Source organism: Nannospalax galili, unplaced genomic scaffold (genome assembly GCF_000622305.1).
Source record: "Nannospalax galili isolate Female #2095 unplaced genomic scaffold, S.galili_v1.0 scaffold306, whole genome shotgun sequence".
In the NCBI taxonomy this organism is placed as follows: domain Eukaryota; kingdom Metazoa; phylum Chordata; class Mammalia; order Rodentia; family Spalacidae; genus Nannospalax; species Nannospalax galili.
Window position 1 is genome coordinate 1,136,687 of NW_008354544.1, and position 15,421 is coordinate 1,152,107.

Consider the following 15,421-nt stretch of genomic DNA (forward strand, 5'->3'; position numbering starts at 1 on the left):
CCTGAAAAATCACACAGGAAAGCATGGTATTCCTAGAGCCAGAGGCCATGTTTATGTTAGGGCATTTGTGGTGGGCACTTCAAAAGGAGAGTCAGGAAAAATGCCAGGAAGGCACCCTGCTATGAAAGGAGTCCCAGCACATGGTTCCGAGCTGGTGAGCTATCCGGATATGAAGAGACTTATACTTCACATAACAGAGGCTCCCAACACACACCAGACAAAGAAAGAAAGAGAAAGAAGAAAGAAAGAAAGAAAGAAGAAAGAAAGAAAGAAAGAAAGAAGGAAGGAAGGAAGAAAGAAAAAGAAAGAAGAAAGAAAGAAAGTCAACACACTGATAAAGTCGAAATTGCCTACAGAGATAATGTTTGTTTTCCTCAAGACTTGCCAAATAGGGATTTTAAATAGAAACTAGGGCTGGGGATATGACTCAGTGATAGAGCTTACCTAGCATATGTTGAGGCCTGGGGTTCAGTTCATAGCACCAGCTCACCTAGAACCAAAATGTTTTGACCAGGTCAACAAGATGCTGAGCAGATAAGGGGCACATGCCACTAAGCCTGACAATCTGAGCCATGGTATATACACCCCCCCCCTCTCCTCTTACAAAATAAATAGATAAGTAGAAACAGAATGTTTGTGACCTCTCTCATCCCTAAATCTAAACAATGTACCTCATTAAAAACTACAATTTCATTTTCAAAAGAAAATTCTTGAGTCAGGTAAAGTAGTGTACACCTTTAATCTCAGCACTTGGGAGGCAGAGGCAGGCAGATCTCTGTGAGATCAAGGTCAACCAGGTCTACATAGAGAGTCTCAGGCCAGCTGGGACTATGGAAGACCATTTCTCAAAAAACTAAACAAAAAAATAATAATAGTAATAACTTTTTTTGGAGCAAAGTACAGATTACAAAGTGATACACTGTCAAGACTGACCCCAGGCCACATGAATAAGAATACTCAAAAGCCCTGATTATTGTTTGGGCTTTCTTTCATGGGATTCAAGAGAAGGAGGGGCTGGTTACTAAAGGTATAGTTTGGGTAGTTCTCTATTTTGATTGATGATTAGGTCATATATTTATTTTCCTATTGCACATGTCTCGTCCCATAATGCATCTGTTTTTATAATTCATCTGATTTTTATTTCAGTTCCTGCCTTTTAAAAAATTAACCCATGGAGGGCTGGAGAGATTGCTCAGTGGTTAAGAGCACTGATTGCTCTTACAGAGGACCCAGGTTCGATTCCTAAGCACCCACATGGCAGCTATGAACTGTCCTTAACTCTAGTTCCAGGGGAATCCGAAGCCTTCTTCTGACCTCCGTGGCATTGCATGACACAGGTGCACTTACACACATGCAGGCAATACACTCATACACATAAAATAAAAGTAATAAATAAAATATTTTTTAATTAACTCATGAAACTGGAGAGATGGCTCAGTGGTTAAGAGCACTAGTTGCTCTTGCAGAGTACCAGGGTTCGGTACTCCAGCACCCACATGGTGGCTATCAACTATCCACAACTCCAGTTCCAGGGGATCTGACGCCTCTTCTGACCGCCAAAGGCACTGCATGACACAGGTGCACTTACATGCAGGCAATATACACTCATACACATAAAATAAAAATAATAAAATATTTTTAAATAAATAAAAATTAACTCATACACAAGTACTTGTCTTCTGGTTTGCTGAAGCAGTAAGTCAGACAATATTTGCCGAAACAATGTCTGTCAAAGAGGCTGCCTATGAAAACTCCAGCATGTTCATGGAAAGGGAACTTTTTTTTTTAGTTGAGGCAGTGTCTCACTGTTGTAGTCCTGGCTGACCAGGAACTCACTACATAGACCATGCTGACCTCCAACTCATAGAGATCCACCTGCCTCTGCCTCCTGAGTGCTTGGATTAATTTCTTGCTCCACCGTGCCCAGCCTAGAAGGGCACTCCTGATGAAGGTAAAACTAAGCTTGCCATTTTCATCTACCTTATAGGATTTCAAGACAGCCAAGTCAACCTTTCTTGTCTTGCGCCTTTTCTTCTTGGGTGTGGTACGAGACTTCTTCATTCACTTAGCACCCATGAAGTCTCAACACAAGATGAGGGATGGACTCCTTTTGAATGTTGTACTCAGACAAATGACACCTGCCTTCCAGCTGCTTGCCAGCAAAGATCAGTCTTCACTAATCAGGAGGAATTCCTCCCTTGCCCTGAATCTTGGCCTTTCCATTTGGTACAGTGTCCAAGGGTTCAACCTCAAGCATATTGGTCTTCTCCATGAGGGTCTTTATGAAAATCTGCATTTTGGGCAGGAGTTCCAGTGCAGGTGTCAGATTGGAAAGAAGAGTGACCATGGACCCATGGGCTTCACAGCAGAGGGCAACAGAATCCGATTTAAATGATATACAAGTTCAATTGTGCATAGGTATAAGAGGGTAGAAGGTTCCTCCTAAAGTTCACTAGAATATAGTTACCCTTCCTGTGCATGCACCTAAAACAACTCCATACCCTAGTACACTGGGAATATGTTTAAATAAACTGTCTAAATTTGACTGTAGTTAGGGGTGCAGAAACTTATACTATTGTTCAGAGGGTGGTGTAACCAGATGCAGGTGAGTGTCTATGAAGTTTTAAGATTACTAGGTGCATTGATTGGAGGGGGTGTATATGCACAGTACATGGATAGTACATGCCAGGTTGCCCAGTGCATTATTAGTAGAGGATTGGGGTATAAAACACAAACCAGGTATAGTTCAAGTTACTAAACTTTTCCTACACTTGTGTGCCTCAACTACACTGGACTTGACACATGTGAGAACCAATTTCTGTGTGTTGCCTCTGCAATCTAAAGGATTCTTTGAGACAGTGGCTCCATCCATCCTAATTAACAGACTGCTATACATCCAAGAGCTACAATTGTGATTCAGCTGGTTGTTACTAGATGGGCAAAGGATATGTCAAGCTTTCTTCCAGAGTGGAAGGAAAGCCAGAACATCAGACTTTACATGAAGTTTCTAATGTTATTTTATTTTGGACAAGGTCTTTCTAGGTAGCATAGGGTGGCCTCAGACTCATGCTTCTAGGTCTCCTGAGTTCTGGGATTACAGGTGTGCACTATAACACCGAACTTACAATTTTAAGCAATTACAAATTTAAACTTCAGCCAAAGTTTGCATAGATCAATACTGTGAGGAGCAAAACATAGATATAAGTAGGGCTGACTGAGCCTACTGCTTGCTCCCAAGCTCTCTTAAGGACTGCTAGACAATGCTGTGCGTGGAGTTTCCCCCACTGAAAAGGAACATGCCAAACTAACTGGCTAAATGTGGGAATGAAAAAGAGAAAATATATGGGAAACAATGTTATCTCAGAGTAGTATGTTACTATGCATGTTATCTCAGAGTACTGTGTTACAATGCATGTTATCTCAGAGTACTGTGTTACTATGCATGTTATCTCAGAGTACTGTTTTACAATGCATGTTATCTCAGAGCACTATGTTACAATGCATGTTATCTCAGAGTACTATGTTACAATGCATGTTATCTCAGAGTACTGTGTTACAATGCATGTTATCTCAGAGTACTATGTTACAATGCATGTTATCTCAGAGCACTATGTTACAATTCAGGTTATCTTAGAGTATTATGTTACAATGCATGTTTTCAAAGTACTATGTTACAATGCATGTTATATCAGAGTACTATGTTACAGTGCATGTTATCTCAGAGTACTATGTTACAATGCATGTTATCTCAGAGTACTATGAAAAGGCCACCTGGACAGCCCTGCATTGTGGAGGCTCCCTTCCCCTCACAACATAGAAAGGAACTTCTTTATCCATTGCCTAATTTGTAAAATGGCAAAGTTTCAGTTGCACATGCACCATGTGTTATCTTGAGCTGTTCGCAGATATCCAAAATGCCAGGATCTGCCACCCTGTCTAGTCAGGTCTGCCTGTTGTGCTAAGAGAGGGCTAGGATGACAGAGGCAATACAAGCTTCTCAGAGTACTATATTACAATGCATGTTGTATCAGACTACTATGTTACAATGGATGTTATCTCAGAGTACAGTGTTACAATACATGTTTTCTGAGAGTACTGTTTTACAATGCATGTTATCTCAGAGTACTATCTTACAATGCATGTTATCTCAGAGTACTATGTTACAATGCATGTTATCTCAGAGTACAGTGTTACAATACATGTTTTCTGAGAGTACTGTTTTACAATGCATGTTATCTCAGAGTACTGTCTTACAATGCATGTTATCTCAGACTACTATGTTATAATGCATGTTATCTCACAGTACTTATTTACAATGCATGTTATCTGAGAGTACTATCTTACAATGCATGTTATCTCACAGTACTATGTTACAATGCATGTTAACTCAGAGTACTATGTGACAATTCATGTTATCTCAGAGTACTATGTTACAATGCATGTTATCTCAGAGTACTATATGACAATGCATGTTATCTCAGAGGAATATGTTACAATGCATGTTATCTCACAGTACTATGTTACACTACAGGATATCTCACAGTACTATGTTATAATGCATGTTATTTCAGAGTACTATGCTGCAATGCACGTTATCTCACAGTACTATGTTACAATGCATGTTATCTCAGAGTACTATGTTACAATGCATGTTAACTCAGAGTACTATGTTACAATGCATGTTATCTCAGAATACTATATTACAATGCATGTTATCTCACAGTACTGTGTTACACTGCATGTTATCTGAGAGTACTATGTTACAATAAATTTTATCTCAGAGTGCTATGTTACAATGAAGGTTATCTCAGAGTACTATGATACACTGCATGCTATCTCAGAGTACTATGTGACAGTGCATGTTATCTCACAGTATTATGTTACAATGCATGTTATCTCACAGTACTATGTTACGATCCATGTTATCTCAGACTCCTATGTTACAATGCATGTTATCTCACAGTTCTGTGCTCCAATGCATGTTATCCCATAGTAGTATGTTTCAATGCATGACATCTCAGAGTACTCTATTACAATGCATGTTATCTCAGAGTACTATGTTACAATGCATGTTATCTCAGAGTACTATGTTACAGTGCATGTTATCTCACAGTACTGTATTCCAATGCATGTTATCTCACAATACTATCCTACAATTCATGTCATCTCAGATTACTGTGTTACAATGCATGTTATCTCATAATATTATCTTACAATGCATGTTATGCCAGAGTACTATGTTACAATGCATGTTATTTGAGAGTACTATGTTACAATGCATGTTAACTCAGAGTACTTTGTTACAACGCATGATAACTTAGATTACCACATTACAAAGCATGTTATCTCAGAGTACTATCTTATAATGCATGATATCTCAGAGTACTATGTTACAATGCATGATATCTCTGAGTATTGTTAAAATGAATGTTATCTCAGAGTCGTATGTTACAGTGCATATCATCTCAGAGTACTATCTTACAATGCATGACATCTCAGAGTACTATATTATAATGCATGATATCTCAGAGTATTATGTTACAATGCATGTTATACCAGAGTACTATGTTACAATGCATGTTATCTCAGAGCACTATGTTACAATGCATGTTAACTCAGAGTACTATGTTACAGTGCATGTTATCTCAGAGTGCTATGTTCCAGGGCATATTATCTCACAGTAGTATGTTACAATGCATGTTATCTCAGAGTACTATGTTACAATGCATGTTATCTCAGAATACTATCTTACAATGCATGATATCTCACAGTATTATGTTACTATGCATATTATTTCAGATTACTATGTTACAATGCATGTTATCTCACAGTACTATGTTACCATGCATGTTATCTCAGAGTACTATGCGACAATGCATGTTATCTTAGAGTACTATCTTACAATGCATGTTATCTCAGAGTAATATCTTACAATGCATGATGTCTCAGAGTACTATGTTACAATACATGATATCTCTGAGTATTATGTTACAATGAATATTATGCCAGAGTACTATGTTACAATGCATGTTATCTCAGAGTACTATCTTACAATGCATGACATCTCAGAGTACTGTGTTACAATGCTTGATATCTCAGAGTACTATGTTACAATGCATGTTATCTCAGCATAGTATGTTACAATTCAGGTTATCTTAGAGTATTATGTTACAATGCATGTTATCTCAGAGTACTATGTTATAATGTATGTTATCTCATAGTACTATGTTACAATGGATGATATTTCAGAGTATTATCATACAATGCATGTTATCGCAGAGTACTATATGACAATGCATGTTATCTCACAGTACTATATTACAGTGCATGTTTTCTCAGACTACTATATTATACTGCATGTTATCTCACAGTACTATGTTGAAAGGCATATTATCTCACATTAGTATGTTATAATGCATTTTATCTCAGAGTACTATGTTATAATGCATGTTATCTCAGAGTACTATCTTACAATGCATATCTCAGAGTTCTATGTTACAATGCATGGTATCTCTGAGTATTATGTTACAATGAATGTTGTCTCAGAGTACTATGTTACAATGCATGATATCTCAAAGTACTATGTTACATTGCATGCTATTTCAGATTACTATTTTACAATGCATGTTATCTCACAGAGCTATGTTACAATGCATGTTATCTCAGAGTACTATGTTGCAATGCATGTTGTCTCACAGTACTATCTTACAGTGCATGATATCTCAGAGTACTATGTTCCACTGCATGTTATCTCAGAGTACTATGCTACAATGCATGTTATCTCAGAGTAGTATGTTACAGTTCATGTTATCTCAGAGTATTATTTTACAGTGCATGTTATCTCAGAGTAGTATGTCATAATGCATGTTATGTCAGAGTACTATGTTACAATGGATGATATCTCAGAGTATTATCATACAATGCATGTTATCTCAGATTACTATTTGACAATGCATATTATCTCACAGTACTATGTACAATGCATGTTATCCAGACTACTATGTTACAGTGCATTTTATCTCAGAGTACTATGTTGCAAGGCATATTATCTCACAGTAGTATGTTACAATGCATGTTATCTCAGAGTACTATGTTACAATGCATGTTATCTCTGAGTAGTACCTTTCAATGCATGATATCTCAGAGTACTATGTTACAATGCATGTTATTTCAGATTACTATGTTACAATGCATGTTATCTTACAGAACTATGTTACAATGCATGTTGTATCAGAGTACTATGTTACAATGCATGTTATCTCACAATACTATGTTCCAATGTATGTTATCTCAGACTGCTATGTTAAAATACATGTTATCTCAGAGTACTGTTTTACAATTCATGATAACACAGAATACTATGTTACAATGCATATTATCTCAGAGTACTATGCTACAGTGCATGTTATCTGAGAGTACTATATTACAATGCATGTTGTGTCAGAGTACTGTGTTACAATGCATGTTATCTCAGAGTACTATCTTACAATGCATGTTATCTCAGAGTACTATGTTACACTGCATGTTTCCTCAGAGTACTATATTACAATGCATGTTTTCTCACAATACTGTGTTCCAATGCATGTTATCTCACAATACTATCTTACAATGCACAACATCTCAGAGTACTATGTTACAGTGCATGTTATCTCAGAGTAGTGTGTTACAATTCAGGTTATCTCAGATTATTATGTTACTATGCACGGTATCTCAGAGTACTGTGTTATAATGCATGTTATCTCATAGTTCTATGTTACAATGGATGATATCTCAGAGTATTATCATACAATGCATGTTATCTCAGAGTACTATGATACAGTGCATGTTATCTCAGAGTACTTTGTTGCAAGGCATATTATCTCACAGTACTATGTTACAATGCATGTTATGTCAGAGTACTATGTTACAATGCGTGTTATCTCTGAGTACTGTGTTACAATGCATGATATCTCAGAGTACCATGTTACAATGCATGTTATCTCAGAGTACTATGTTACGATGCATGTTTGGCAGTGCAGATATGAAAAGGCCACCTGGACAGCCCTGCATTGTGGAGGCTCCCTTCCCCTCACAACATAGAAAGGAACTTCTTTATCCATTGCCTAATTTGTAAAATGGCAAAGTTTCAGTTGCACATGCACCATGTGTTATCTTGAGCTGTTCGCAGATATCCAAAATGCCAGGATCTGCCACCCTGTCTAGTCAGGTCTGCCTGTTGTGCTAAGAGAGGGCTAGGATGACAGAGGCAATACAAGCAGGGCAGAAATGTGTAGGAATGAGATGAGATTATTTCTGGGGCACTTCTTGTAATTAGAGTTATGGCTCTCTTTGCTTCATGGGCATTTCTGGTTAATATTAAGAGAGCTATAGCAAAGAGAAACAAAAAATCAAATTTATATTCTCTTACATTCCCTTTTTTTTTTTTTGAGAGTATCTCACTGTAACCTCTGAATGGCCTAGAACTCACTATGTAGACCAGGCTGGCCTCGAACTCACAGAAATCCACCTGTCTCTGCCTTCAGAGTACTGAGATTAAAAGCATCTGACACCACACTGGCTTAAAAAAAAGATTTATTTTATGTGTATGAGTGTTTTGCATGATGCCTGAGACAGTAAGAATCCTCTGGATCCTCTGGAACTGTAGGTTCAGATGGTTGTGCACCTCTTTGGAGGTCCTGAGAACGAAAACTGGGTCCTCTACAAGAGCAGCAAGTGCTCTTAACTGCTATTTTTTTTTTTTGAAGCTTTTTGAGATAGGATCTCAATATGTATCCCTGGCTGGCCTGGAATTCACTATGTAGACAAACTGGCCTCCTGCTCACATAGATCTACCAGCCACTGCCTCCCAAGTGTTGGAATTAAAGGTGTACACAACCAGACCTGACCCATCAGGATTTTTTATTAGTGTTTTGCCTGCATGTATGTAACTGTACCACATGCATGAAATGCCCATGGATACCAAAAGAGGAAGTTGGACTCCCTGGAACTGGAGTTACAGATGGTTGTGAGCCAGTGTGTGGGTGCTAGGAACTGAAACTGGGTCCTCTGTTAAAGTAACTAGTGCTCTTAATACTGAGTCATCTCTCCAGCCCCATCATTAGGATTTTTTAAACATAAAAAGTTTACTCTCCTTTTTGAAACAGAATCCTACTATGTGCCCTAAGTTCACTTCAAACTTGTGATCCTCCTGCCCCACGAAACCTCATGTGCCTATTGTAGACAGCCTGGCAACCTGAGTTTGATCCCCAGAACCCACAGTGAGCTCCTAAAGGTTGTCCTCTGACCTCCACACACACATGCATACTCTCACACACACATCATATACACATGATAATAATAAATAAAATAAAAAATTTTAGAATAAACAACAAATTGAAGGCCTACCTCCTTGAAGTTACAATTCCTTTTTAAAATTTTATTTATTATTTTATTTTTTGTGTATGAGTGTTATGCCTGTACATAGGTTAAGTGCACCCGTGTCATGCAATGCCCTCAGAGGACAGAAGAGGCTGTCAGATCCCCTGGGACTGGAGTTACGGACAGTTGTTAGCTGTCATGTGGGTGCTCAGATTCAAATCTGGGTCTTCTACAAGAACAGTCGGTGTTGTTAACTGCTGAGCCATCGCTCCAGCCCTGAAGTTACAATTTCTACTCAAACTTAGGCAATAATTTACAGCCCGAAGCCATAATAGTAATAAAAATACTAAGATTCATTCATTTAACTTCCACTTGTTTATTCATGATCCCTGTCTTTTGGCAGCTTTCAGTTTTTGATGTTTTTATGTAGATCATTTTTATATTCTGCAGACATTCACTCAGTGAGGCCTCACAACACCCTCTAAGCCACAACCCCCACCCTCACTCGATTCTCCTGAGTCTTCTTGCTCTGCTAACACAAGTCATGTTCTTGCATGCTGTATCATTAATTCATTCATTACACATATTGCCTGTCTGGTGGAAAGCAAGCTCTATGACGGTCAGATTTTCTTCTGCTGTCAAGCACAGTACTCAGCCTGGGAAGGCTTACAATGGAATGAATCAAAGAACGGCTATGAATATTGGCTCTATTGGATAACCTTCCAAAACAAAGAGCGGTCTGTTTGAAACTGTTTGTGTTATTAACTAGTTGTGCCCCACTCTATTCAGCAGCTTCAAAAGATTTTGTTTTTGATTTGTTTTGTTTTGTTTTTATTTGAGACAGAATCTCTTATAGCCCAAGCTGACCTCGAATTCACTATGTAACTAGGATGACCCAGATTCCTGATCCTCCTGCCTCTATTTCCCAAGTGCTGAAATTACAGGTGTGCATCACTATATGGGCCGTCGAGGAGGTTTAACCTATCTCAGTCTCACAGCCAGTCAGCCCTACCTCAGCTTCTTCCTCCACTATGTCTACCTCTCTCTCTCTTCACTAAGCCTGTCTAGTCCAAGCTCCATTATCTCTTCAAGATTCACCAGCTTGGTCTTCTTACATTTATTTTACTTCTTAGTATCCGTTATTCAAACAGCCACCACAGTCAACGCTTCCAAACATGCATGGAGCAGATACTGTAATTCAACCTAAGGACTCTGGTGGTCTCCCATGTCCTTTAAAACAGCAACTAAACTCCTCACCATGGTGACCGGCCACCTCTTTATTCAGCTCTTAACTATTTCTCTTATACTTTGTTTACTGTCCAGCTGCCACTAGTACACAAGTCTCTGAGAAGTTGACTATGCCCACTGGCTTCACACCTCTGTATCTAGCTATGTATACTGGGAGCCCGGTGCTTCTTGAATGAATTAACAGAGCAAAAAAAGGAAATTTCTTATGCCCGTGTGTGTGTGTGTGTGTGTGTGTGTGTGTGTGTGTGTGTCTTTCTGGGAATCAAGCCCAGAGCTTTGTCCATGCTAAGCAAGCACTCTATCACTTAGTTACACCCTATCCCTTTATTCTTCCTATATAAGTAAGTGAAAATAACAGTCTTCATTGCTGTGAGAAATTGTGAATATTCAGATTTCCACAGAATTCCCTAACCAGAACATTTAAAACTTAACCAAGAAATGCTGAAGATCCTGGGGCAGCTCTTTGCAGCTGTGGCTGCCCAGCAAGCACTTCCTCATGTCTGCTGAGGCTGCGCACTCATGAGGTACTAGCATGTTGCCAGGAGACCAGAATTCTAGGTCAGTGCTTTCACTGACAGTGATGCTACGTGAGGGGCATTGCCAAATAATTTTCTTCCATTCAACATGCATTAGGCCCAGTCCCCCACTCTGACTTCATCACCATTTAAAGTTCACAGCAGGCTTCTATAAAATACAGGTTGCAGAAAGAATATAAGGAACATATTTTGTGGGGGAGACATCATTAGGACAGCACATGGGTAGTATGTCTGCATCCCTAACACAAAGCTGGCTGGAATCTTGGAATGTCACCTAGAAACATCTGCCCACACTGTCTGACAGCCATCTTCTCCCAGTTTTGTCCCGAAGCAGTGAGGAGGAAATTTTTCATTCTCCTATAAATCAGTACAAAGCCATTCCCAGACAACTGGCTAAGGATTTGAGAAAAGACTTGTAGAAATTAGAAATGGGATAAAGGAATTTTAAAAATAATAAATTTCATGGGCTGGGGATATAGCTCAGTGGCAGAGCACTTACCTAGAATGACCAAGGCCTTGGGTTCCATCCTCAAAAATAAATAAATATAAATAAATAATAAATAAATAAAAAATTACATTTCACACTAGCTCAGTATATCCTAGCATCCTTTTTTGTTTTACATGTATGAGTGTTATGCCTGCATGTATGCAAGTTACCCATGTTGTGCAGTGCCTGCAGACATCAGAAGAGGGTATTGGATCCCCTGGAACTGGAGTTAGGATAGTTGTTAGCCACCATGTGGGTGCTGGGAATCGAATGCAGGTCCTCTGCAAGAGCAACCAGTGCTCTTATATGAATACTGTATTGAAAGCCCAAGCATTCAGTTTACACACAAAATTATACAATTATATACTGCTTCACAAAGGCAGTGAACACATTACAGTCTACAAAATCTACATTACAGAAATTTAAAAATTCTAAATATCAAAACAAGTATAAATTTGGCAGCTAGTCATTCTGACAGGGAAGCTCCAGGTTGCATGACTTTAAATATGTGAATTTGAAAACATTGAGTTTAGAGTAACCATTGTGCTTTGTGTTGATCTGAAAAATATAACACTGGCTATCAAAGGAGTATGTTCAAAAATTTTTAATTCACTTTAAAATGTTATACCAATCATGGTGGCTCCTACGTACCCCAAAAGCTTGTCCTTTTAGCTCAGGTACATCACTCATTACAGCTTTTAACATACCCAATCACAATTTCCAGAGCAAAGATACATCTCTTTCAAAAGTGGCTATAAAATTTTTAGGTTCACAGTTGAATTAATACAGTTATACAATACTGAACTCAGTATAAGCCCTGTAAGACATAAAATTGAATGAGTTTTTAACCTTTAAAAAAGATCTCCATTTCATTTTAGAATATACTGTTTCTTACAGATTCATTGTTTTTGCTAGTAACACTGAGATGTTGGTGCATGAGTCTCTAATCTGTATGTATCTGATTATTGCTAGTCATAGTCAGTTGTACTCAGATCCTTGGCACCTGTGTATGTCCATAAAGTCATTGGGTAATTTTTTTTTTTTTTTTTTTTTTTTTTTGTCCATCCGGTGACTCTAGTCAGCTTATCCAGAGGTCTTTGTTTTAGGAAGGTCAGCTGTTCCTCATCTAGCAGCAATCAGTTGTCAATATTCCTTTAGATAAGATTGGGATTTGCTGTTTATTTTCATCTGGTAGATTTTAATAGTAATGTTTGTCACCTCAACTAATTAACATGACGTAAGGTTCTATGCTTCCTCTTCAAATATAATTCATTTTTTAAATTTGTTGATGTGTGTGTGTGTGCGTGTATCACACAGAACATCCCAAATCATCTTATTCATCTACACACCCACTTCTTAGATGGCACCCTCCCATAGCCCCCCTGCCTCCACTAGAGCTCTTATACTCTGTCATCCCTGCTACTGTCTGCTATGTTGTCAGCACCCCCAGCCGTTCCCCACTACTTGTCCATCTGGTGAATCTAATCAACATAGAGGACTATGAGCATCTCTCAAAATGTCCTGCAATTGTGGTGGGTCACCTGTCCTCTTGATCAAGGAGGCCATGGAGACCCCACGAGATGGACTTGAACCAGCGTCCAGTCTACAAAGAGGAGGGTCAACACAGAAGAAACATTTCCTCCATGCTTCCAAGTGAAGCCAGCCATGGTCGAGTAGGACCTTTGACTTGTCTTCACAGAGGCAGAACTGGTAAAAGAAAGGAGCCAGGGGCTCCTCCCAATCCCATGTGACCCCTGAGGAAAAGATCCTCAAATGGCCTAAAGAGTAAAAATAAATTGGTTTATCTGAGCCAACTGTATGGACTTAAACACCCAAAAGGAAAGCATAACCAAAGATCAAAGGGGCCAATATAATTTCTTGAGTCCATATGTATAGCTAAAGGCTACATAACAATCAGCAATGCCAGATAGGAGATACCTTCCTTTGAGTTGTTGGCCAGGGTGGCCCAAGAGACTCCCAGATAGTAACCCAGCATAGAACTGGGAAAATGAACAGCAGACCCCAATCTTATCTAAAGGAATATTGACAACTCATTGTTGCTAGATGAGAAACAGCTGACCTTCCTAATTAAAATTTTTAAATGCATTTTATTTATTGTTATGGGGGTAACACATGTGAAGGTCAGAGGACAGCTCTCCTTCCACCTTTATAAGCGTTCTGGGAATTGAACTAGATTGTCAGCCTTGCACAGTAAGCACTTTATCCATTGAGTCATCTACTCAGTTCTGAAATATTTTCAATGTGTGCTGTGTATAAATGTGTATATACGTTCAGTGTTTATACTGAATTATCTAATTTAAATCATAAATATTGGGAATTTAGGTCAACTCTTCTTTTGGAAGTGTCATGGGGTAGACAGGCCTTCTATGGCCTCATTGGTATCTCTCTCTCTTTCAGATTTTAAATTTTTATTTTTAATTATGTGGCGGGGGTATGTGTGTGTGAGTGCAGATAACCAAGGAGGCCAGATCACCAGTTGTCAGCCACCTGACATGGGTGCTGGGGCTCGCACTTGGGTCCATCTGTAAGCACAGTAAGCACTCTTAGTGGCTGAGCCATCTCTCCAGCCCCAGGGGTGTATCTCCTACACCTTAATTATTAGCAACATAATTTCTCATTTCACAGAGGGAGAAGCTGAAACCCACATTAAGTGTGTTTGTTTCGCTTCCAGTGTGAGGATTAAACCTAGGAGCTCACACGTGTTTGGCAAACTCTCTTCTGCTGAGCTACACACCTAGCCCTCAAGCTGAGGATGTGTCCAGGGGCAACAAGACCCTGGTTACTGACCTAAGGAGAGAAGGACATCAAATCACTGCATTTCTGTTCTAGCAATACAACCTTCGTGTTATGTGCACTGCCCTGCTTTCAAAAGTGATTTAAAACTGTCACAAAGTCATTTCAATTCTCCCAAGAAGGGACTCAGGTCAGAGGAAACAAGTTGAACCTGAGTGATCAGGTAAGATCTAGAAAGCAGAGTCATGAGCAGAGGAAACTTGCCCCAGCGTGTGATAGTACACCCTGCCTTGCCCTGCGGCCTGTGTGCAGCCATTCCTTCAGTGGATCCTTCCCATCAGGAACCAGGTTGTCAAAGACTTGAGGCCTCCTTCCTATCCTGGAGGAAGCCCCGCTGTCTCCACAGCCATGGATGTGATCTGCTGAGTCTTCCACAGCTTTGCCAAGGCTGTCCATTTCTCTCTGTAGCTCTATGGCTTCTTTCAATCCCAAGCTGGTTTCCACCTCTTTTCATCTGGCTATCCCTAAGTCAGATATTGGCATTGTCTTGGTCTTCAGTCTTTCTGAGAGTGCTGAGTAAGTGGTTGACCATCCTAAGGGTATGGCAACACGTTTTCCTGGGCAAGCCATTTTCAGAACCTTCCTTGCTATAGGAGCTGTTACTCTGCTTCTCAATAGAAAAGCTTGCTATTGAAAGACACTTTTCTTGCTACTCATTATCTTCCTTAAAAACAATTTTTAAAGATTTAAAAAAAAATTGTTTTGGTCTTTTTGAGACAGGGTCTCTCTGTAGCCCTAGCTGTCCTGGAGTCACTACGTAGACATATTTTATTATTAATTCATGTATATGTATGTGTGTCTGTGTGCTGTATTTATGTGTGCCCTCAGAGGCCAGAGAAGATATCACATCCTCTGGAGCTGGTATTACAGGTGGTTGTGAGCCACCACACATGGGTGCTGGGAACTGACCTTGGGTCCTTTAGAAGAGCAACAAAAACTCAACCAAGGAGCCATCTCTCTAACCCTAAAAGCAATTTTT

The 15,421-nt window shown here is 39.3% G+C and overlaps 1 pseudogene; it reads right to left on the reverse strand.

Moving 5' to 3' along the window:
- Positions 1 to 1,653: 1,653 nt before the first annotated feature.
- Positions 1,654 to 2,296, reverse strand: LOC108491713 (annotated as a pseudogene).
- Between the last annotated feature and the right edge of the window lie 13,125 nt (positions 2,297 to 15,421).